This window comes from Ammospiza nelsoni, chromosome 33 (genome assembly GCF_027579445.1).
Source record: "Ammospiza nelsoni isolate bAmmNel1 chromosome 33, bAmmNel1.pri, whole genome shotgun sequence".
Taxonomy (NCBI): domain Eukaryota; kingdom Metazoa; phylum Chordata; class Aves; order Passeriformes; family Passerellidae; genus Ammospiza; species Ammospiza nelsoni.
The window spans coordinates 2471833-2480117 of NC_080665.1; the positions used below are offsets into that span (position 1 = coordinate 2471833).

General features: G+C 49.4%; 1 pseudogene; it reads left to right on the plus strand.

Annotated features, from left to right (window-relative positions):
• The first annotated feature begins 7130 nt into the window (after window positions 1–7130).
• LOC132085909 (olfactory receptor 14J1-like) lies at window positions 7131–8063 on the plus strand (annotated as a pseudogene).
• The last annotated feature ends 222 nt before the right edge of the window (window positions 8064–8285 follow it).

Sequence of the window (8285 nt, forward strand, 5' to 3'; positions counted from 1 at the left end):
TATCTGGCTAGAGGCAGGGCCCCTCTAAGCCTGGTTATCCTTCTTTGCCTGGGCATAGGTCTTGGAGGGTCTTTCAAGGGGATCAAAAATATTGTCATTATCATCATATGTGACAGTTTGGTTACTGGCCACTGGAGCTGCTTCCCTTTTGGAACTTCTTCTCTGAATCTTCAGTTGTCTCACCCGTTGTGCCAAAGCAGCGGAAGGTTTTCTTTGCCATCTCCCCATGTCTTCTCCACAATCACGCAGGTAGAACCACAGCTCAGCTCATGGGATGTACCTTCTCTCGCCATCGGGGGAACGTCTGCGTTGGGTACCAGAACCTCTGATCTGTACTGCCGAGATTTGGAGAAAGCTCTCTTTAATCTCCTCCCTCAGTTTCTTGTGACCCTCCTCTATCTTGTCCTCTAATTTTTGAAGACATGTTTCCACTGCTGCGATTCTGGCATGTGTTGGGCCATTCACAGTGTCTGCATATGCTCGGAGCTTCCTTGCCATATCCAGCACAGTCTCCTCACCATCATCCTGCTTCATCATTGCTAAAGCAGAAGCGTATTCTCGTGGCCCAAGTCGTACAAGTTTTCTCCACATCACAGATGTGCATGGTACCAAGTCTGGATTTACAGTGTTTCCAACATCTGAGAAGAAAATCTCAGCTACTGCCATTTCCCTCAAGCGTTGAATCCCTTGTTCTATGGTTTTCCACTGGGTTTGCTGCATATAGAGATCATCTGCACACAGGTATCTTTCTGCTACACTTCTTAGGACCCCTTCCCAGAGGCTGTGAGGGTTAGCCCTGTTCATCATTCCTTGGTCTATGGCAGAATCCTGTGACAGGGATCCCAAATGCCTGGCTTCAATGCCATCTAGAATTGTAGCCTCGCCTGCAGCACCCCAGAGACGGACCAGCCAACTAATTATGGATACATCAGGTTGTCGGGTGTAATCCTTCCTTAGGCCACGAAGGTCCTTCAGGGAATAAGACTCAATATTTGCATCTGATCTTGCACCTGCTGCTTTGACTCCTGATTTTATGTCAGGAGGCATCGAGGTTCCTTCTCCTGTATCACCATCATCATCATCATCCACTGGTCGATCAGTTTTTTCCATGCGTTTCCCACTTCTAGTACTGGTAGCAACAGCCATGGGTTTAGATGCTGGCATAGGCTCACTATCTGGTCTGGGTGCTGGCTTCGAGCCTGGCCTGTTGGCTACAGCTTGAGTGACTGGGACAGCTGATTTATCTCCCCGCCTCCCTGCCTCTGTCTTCTGCCCTACACCATCTAACAAAGTGTGATAAACATAGGCCAGGGCCCAGCTTATTGCAATGAGCCTTTTCTCCTTAGAATCGTCATGACACTTCTCTTTCAGATATTTCCCCACCTCTGCTGCGTTCTGAATTTGTTCCCGTGGAAAATCCCAGTCTATAGGATCAGAAAATTCCTTCAGGGTTTGGCCTATATTTTCCCATTCTCCACCCCACTCAGGATTTTTCACGCCTGCATCTGCTTCTGGGTCAGGGGTCTCACCAGCTCCTCTGGATATCTCAGCCCTCATTCTAGAGAAGGTGCAGACCATATAGAAGAAGCTTACCAGATTAAATACCAGAAAGATGGTCTCTTTAACATTCAGGGGAAACTGAACACTCTCAAAAAGTGACATAACCGATCCAAAGAAGAGGGAAAGGGAAGGCTGGAAAGTCTCATTCTTGGCTCCTCCTCTAACAGACTGAGTGTAGTTACTAATAAATTCCCAAAACGTACTACTGGAATTGGGATGCAGGGTAGGATGAAGAAACCATAAACCATACATGTCGTAAACAGAGGCCAGTATCTTTGTGAACGCTTTATAAATCATTATCACCAAGACCAGCAAAACAGCTATTCCAATCTGTACCCCTATACCGTAAAAATTACTTGTTAAGGACAATAATCCAAATGACCAGAAAGGTATTGAAACCTCAAAAAGGTCTAGAGCCCAGAGCCACACGAAGGCTTTCACAACCAGAGACATCAGGGGTCCAAGCAGCATGGCTACTAACTGCTTTAACAACAACAAACACACAATTAATAGGGCTTTTTTCCACCTTTTCCAGCTGTGCATTGGGCGCCAATTCATGTAGTTGTCCAGATTTAGAACAAATTTGGGGAAGAATCCCCCAAAGGAGCTCCGGTGGGAAGAGCAGATCCAATCAGCCCCTCCCCCCAACTGGTCTGGGAGGAAAAAATACCTCCTTGGAGAAAGGTGGAAAAAAACTGTTTATTACCAAAACAATATCAAACAATGAGACCCCTTGCCACTCTAAAAGAGATGACAAACTGAGAAAACCCTGGGTTCAAGCAGCAGCTCACTCAGTCTCTGATCAATCCCTCCGGTGCTGGAATTGTCGCAGGCCAGGCCCGGCCCGGTGGGCCACAGGTGCAGCTGCCGGTGCTCTTCTGGGTGTTCAGTCCAGAACAGGTTTCAAGAGGTCCAAAGTAAATGGAAAAAAAACAGTTCAGGGAACTTATTTGCCTCAGCTAGCTAACACTAACTAAAAAGCAAAAGAAGAGTTCTCTGCCCCGCTGTCTGTCCGCAGACAACAGTCCAGGAGGAGGAATGTGTGGGAGTGGAGTGCAGTGTCTGAAAACAAACTGCATGCTTCTTGTCTCCCCCCCTTCACTCTCTGTAACACTCTTAAAGGTACAAAACTTATTATTATTCAACATAAACAGAATGAGACGATTGGGGATAAAAGCATCATATAGTCAACCCAGGACATGTCTCCTTATATTGTCAATAAGAAAGAAAATGTTGTAGGGAGAGGATAAGTGCTCTGAAAGTTTTGTTCTTAATTACTCTTTCTTTTAGTTGCTATTAATAAACTTTTCTTTATACCCTTTTAAAGTTTTGAGACTGCTTTGCTGTTCTCCTAATCCTATCTCACGGCAGGAAATGAGTAAGTATATTCTAGTGAGTGCACTGGTAATCAGCCAACACTGAACACACCACACTAATTGATGCATTCGCCAAGAAATCTCAAATGGGAAAACCAAACATAAAAGGAAACCTTCCTGATGAACTGCATGAGAGTATAGGAAAATCAAGCCAGAGCCATGGTTTGTCAGGAATTGCTTGATCCTAATGAGCCCCATAGTGCATTTTGACCTGAGCACTAGAACCTCATGGCCTGAGAGGATATTGCACAAACCTTGCTAGGAGTCAAAGTCAGAAGAAAACTCCAAAGTGTCTCAGAGCATGAATGGGTCCCACCGAGGTCCATCCCCATCACACGCTTCTCATGGACTCTTTGGAGGAGAGATTTGGAGGCCAGGATGGCACAAAAACCTCTCAGAGACTCAGCGAGGAAAGGAAAAACCTTAGAAGTATCTAAAAGTATCCTTAAATCCTTAAAATACCTTTAAAAACCTTGAGTATCTCAAAGTATTAATGAGCCCCACTGAGTTCCAGTACAAAGCCCTCCAGGGACTCGTTATAGCAGATAATTGGGGCCATGATTGCACAAACCTCTCACAGAGTCTCTATCAAAAGGAAAACACCAAGTACCTTAAAATAACTGAAGTTCCTTGAAGCATTAATGAGCCCTACTGAGTGTTGTTACTGACAAAGCCTCTCTAGAGACTAATTAATACAGATAATTGGAGGCCATGATTGCACAGACCTCTCAGAGACTCCAAAGCAAAAGCCAAACCCAAAGTCCTTTGAAAAACCTGCAGTCCCTGCAGGGAGCATTAAGGACCCCCAGGGCCATTCCTGAGCAAGGCTCCCCAGGGACTCCTTCCAGCAGATCCTTGAGGCAACTGGGATGTGGGCTAGGGGGGGATGCTGAGGGCAGGACAAGGGGGTGACAGCGCCCAGCCTGGCTGGGGCTGCGCCAGGAGGCCCCAGGGCCTCAGGACAAGGTGTCTCCTCCCAGCCCTTGGTGGCACAGACCCTGCTGTGCCCCAGGGCACCAAGACTTGGCTTCTCTTTGTCCCCACCTGTCATCACTGTCTGCAGTTCTCTGCTCTGCCTGGGGCCTGGGGACACTTTTTCATTCGTGTTCCTCAGTGGGACCCATTAAAAGTCCAAGAAACTTTGGAGTTGGATTCTGACTTGAACTTCTGGAGAGGTTTCTTCAGCTCCCTCTCAGGGACTATGTTCAGGGCCTGAGCACAAAGCCCCAGAGGCTCATTAAAGTTTTTGTGATGTGTCTGTGCTGCTGAGCTGGGCTGGGCTGCTGGCACAGAGGCAGCTCCTGGTAACCAAGAAGAGATTCAAAAGCACATTTCTCTTGATGAGCAGTTCTTCTGCCAGCCCAGCAGGGCTGGGGCACTGCCTGCAGCCATCCCGGGCACAGCACAGAGGCACAGAGAGCTTCAATCAGTCAGGGCTGGGAAGGTGCTGAGAAGTTCCTGGGGCAGAATCACTGCCAGCCCTTGGCACAGGTACCTCTGGCTGCAGGACAATGCAGCTGCAGCTCCTGGAGCCATCTCCTCAAGCTGGAACATCCCAATGCCTACAGACACAGTGAGTACATTCTCTGATTGTTTCTTGTGCAGAGCAGCCAGGGGTGCCCAGGGCTGTTGTGCAGAGCAGGGTCCTGCAGCCCAGGGCGCTGTGCTGGGGCAGGGACTCTGCTGCTGCCAGGGACAGCTCTCAGCCGGCCCAGGGAGCTGCTCCCAGCGCTGGGGAGAAGCTCTGGGGTGAAGGAGCCACCCTGAGCAGGGCAGAGTCTGCTGCTGAGAGGGGCTGGGTGGGGCAGGGCTGCTCCCAGCTCTAGACCAGTCTGGGCACAGCTCCAGAGGGCACTTCCCAAAGATGGTAAGCCAGGGATTGCTGGAAAGATCAGGAGCGTTCCTGAGAATGTTTTCAATTTCCTGCTTGTAGAAGGATGGGAACGTTGGGGTGATGACAAAAAGAGTTTTTCACTTTATACATTTTTCATATATTTGTCGCTCTATAAATTACTATTACATAGTTATAAATCTATAATCCTTATTTAAGTCTATTAAACTCTTAATGCACTCTATTACTATTATATACTTCTATAACTATAATCCTGTATTAACTCTATTATTTTCCCTAAGTTTTTTCTTTGATTTTAGAAAAATAAGCTGATTGTCTAAATGCATTCCTGAAATACATATGGTATACAATATATATAGTATCCTGTAAAGTCTTATTATCAGGAACAGGACCAACAAGAACATTGTGTTTTTTGACTAGAATGTGAGCAGTCATAACAAAAATTGAAGGCAAAGAAGCCCTTGGATTTACTCCAATGGATTGAGCCAGGGGTGTGTAACTGGGGTAAGTGAATCTTCTATTGGATGTTCCTGTTAAATTTTCTTTATGAATCAACCTTAATAATTGTGTAAATCAGGCCCCGGGTGTGCCCCATCCCCACTGGGACACCTGGAAGCTTCCAGTAAATGTCTGGTTTTTACTTTACTCTTCTAACACTGTTGCAAGTGTTTTTTTTTCCTCTTTTGATTATAAAAAAACAAGGGGATAAGAGAAGAAGAACAGGAATTGTAATCCCAGAATCCCAGGACATTCTGAGTTGAAAGGGACACACAGGATCATCAAAGGAATGTTTGAACATTTACAGGGACTGCAGAACTGTAAATTAAGCTGGTCAGTCTCTCTGCTGGGAGCCTCCCAAAGGGCCCTCAGCCACTCCTCAGCCCTGGACAGCAGCAGCATCACCTTTGAAGGGCCTAGCAGGGCTCTCCTGAGCTGCCCTTTCCCAGCTGCACACAGAGCCTGCCCCAGCCAGGGCCCTGCACACGGGCAGGTTTCTGTAGGGCCCCAGCCAGGGGACACAGGCTGGGATGGGCTCTGTGAGCGCTGTCAGGGACAAGGCTCCTCTCAGGAGGGAATGTCCAGGCCCAGGGAGATGCTCAGGGAAGGAGAAGGGGCTGAAGAGAGCAGTGCTGGGGGCAGGAGGGCACTGTTGGTGTGTGGGAGGTGCTGGGCACAGCTGGGCATGGGAACACTGTCCTGAGTGCCCGGCTGTCTCTGCCCTGCCCTCTCAGGCACAGCACCACCACATCTTCTCTTGTTTCTGCCCTGCCCTGATATTGTCACTGTTATCTGCTGCTCTCAGGGAGGTTCTGGCATTTGCAGCAGCTGAGTCAGGCACTGCCCTTGGCATTCCTGCCAGGCAGGGCTGTCCATGGGAATGGGATGTCCAAGCTTCCCTGGCACCTGTGGGGCTGTGGACAAAGCAGTCCACGGGAAAGGGGAATGAGCTGAGCCCCCTCCCTGAGATCCCATCATGGGCACAGCCAGGGATCTCCTTGCTGTGCCCTTCCAAGCTCTGAGCTGCCCTTCTGGGTGCAAATCTGTGCCAGAGCCTCTGGGAGTTCCCTGAATGTCCCATGGGGAAGGACAGAGCTGCCAGAGCTGAGGAAATGCTGTTGGGTTTGCCCAGGGAGCTGTGAGTGTCCTTGGCACAAGGGGGTGCTGAGATCTTGCCCAGAGACCTTTAGAGGGGTGAGACATTCAGGGATCCCTCAGCTCTGGGCAGGGTCTGGTTTATCCCAGGGTGACCCAGGAGTGTGATTGTGCTCTGATTGCAGCCAAAGGTGCAAAGCCAGGGCAGCTGGGAACAAGCCCATCCAGCCCCTCACCTTCCCTGAGCCACAGGGAATCCTTTGGCTCTCCCATCTCTCAGTGGCAAACTCTGAGTGCAGCAAGAATGCTGGGGTTTTCTGTCCTCAGAGAGCCAGGAATGATGTGTGGGTAGGAAAAAAAATTCCTAAAACCAATTCTTGCCATCTATTTCCTTTAGAAATGGGAGTGCAGATGCTACCAAGCCTGTCCGCATTAGGAGTGATTCCCCTGACAAATCCTGAATATCCATCCTAAACCCTCTGCCCCATGGCCACAAGCCCAGGGCAATGGGGCAGAGATGGCTCCTCGAGAGCCTCCAGGCACAGGCCTGGCTGCTCCTGCACACTCAGCCAGGACAACTGGAGCTCAGGCAGGGACCTGGGTGAAGGTTGTACCAGAGCAAGAACAAGGCTGGGTGTGTCCCAGTGCGACAGTCTGCAGGGAATGGCTCAAGTTTGGCTAAAAGCAGCCTCTGCTGACTTGTCCCTGTCCTTTCTCCATGAACAGGTCCCCATGTGCAGCCACAGCAAATGTCCAACAGCAGCTCCATCAGGCACTTCCTCCTGCTGGCATTGGCAGACACACGGCAGCTGCAGATCCTGCACTTCTGCCTCTTGCTGGGCATCTCCCTGGCTGCCCTCCTGGGCAACGGCCTCATCATCAGCGCCGTAGCCTGCAGCCACCAGCTGCACACGCCCATGTTCTTCTTCCTGCTCAACCTGGCCCTCACTGACCTGGGCTCCATCTGCAGCACTGTCCCCAAAGCCATGCACAATTCCCTCTGGGACACCAGGAACATCTCCTACACGGGATGTGCCGCAGAGCTCTTTTTCTTTCTGTTCTTCATCTCAGCAGAGCTTTCCCTCCTTACTATCATGTGCTATGACCGCTATGTGTCCATCTGCAAACCCCTGCACTACGGGACCCTCCTGAGCAGCAGAGCTTGTGCCCACATGGCAGCAGCTGCCTGGGCCAGTGCCTTTCTCAAGGCTCTGCTGCATACAGCCAATACATTTTCCCTGCCCCTGTGCCATGGCAATGCCCTGGGCCAGTTCTTCTGTGAAATCCCCCAGATCCTCAAGCTCTCCTGCTCCCACTCAAACCTCAGGAAACTTGGGCTCATTGTAGTTAGCCTTTGTTTATAATTTGGCTGTTTTGTGTTCATTGTTTTCTCCTATGTGCAGATCTCCAGGGCTGTGCTGAGGATCCCATCTGAGCAGGGACGGCACAAAGCCTTTTCCACCTGCCTCCCTCACCTGGCTGTGGTGTCCTTGTTTATCAGCACTGGCACATTTGCTCACCTGAAGCCCCCCTCCATCTCCTCCCCATCACTTAATATGTCAGTGTCAGTTCTGTACTCGGTGGTGCCTCCAGCCCTGAACGCCCTCATCTACAGCCTGAGGAACCAGGAGCTCAAGGCTGCAGTTTGGAGACTGATGACTGGATGCTTTCAGAAACATTAAACTGATGGCAAATTTCTGCAGATTTCATGTAATAGAATTTATCTTGGATACTTCTTTTTGGTTTCATTTTGGAAGTTCTTTTTCTTTGTTTTACTTTTTTCATATTATCTACAAATAAATGTCATTGTTTGTGACATTTCTCATTGTGTTTCTCTCCACCTTTCCTGTGCCCACAGCCCGTTTCAATGGGGAGCTGCGCTCTTGGTGGCTCTAAATGAACTA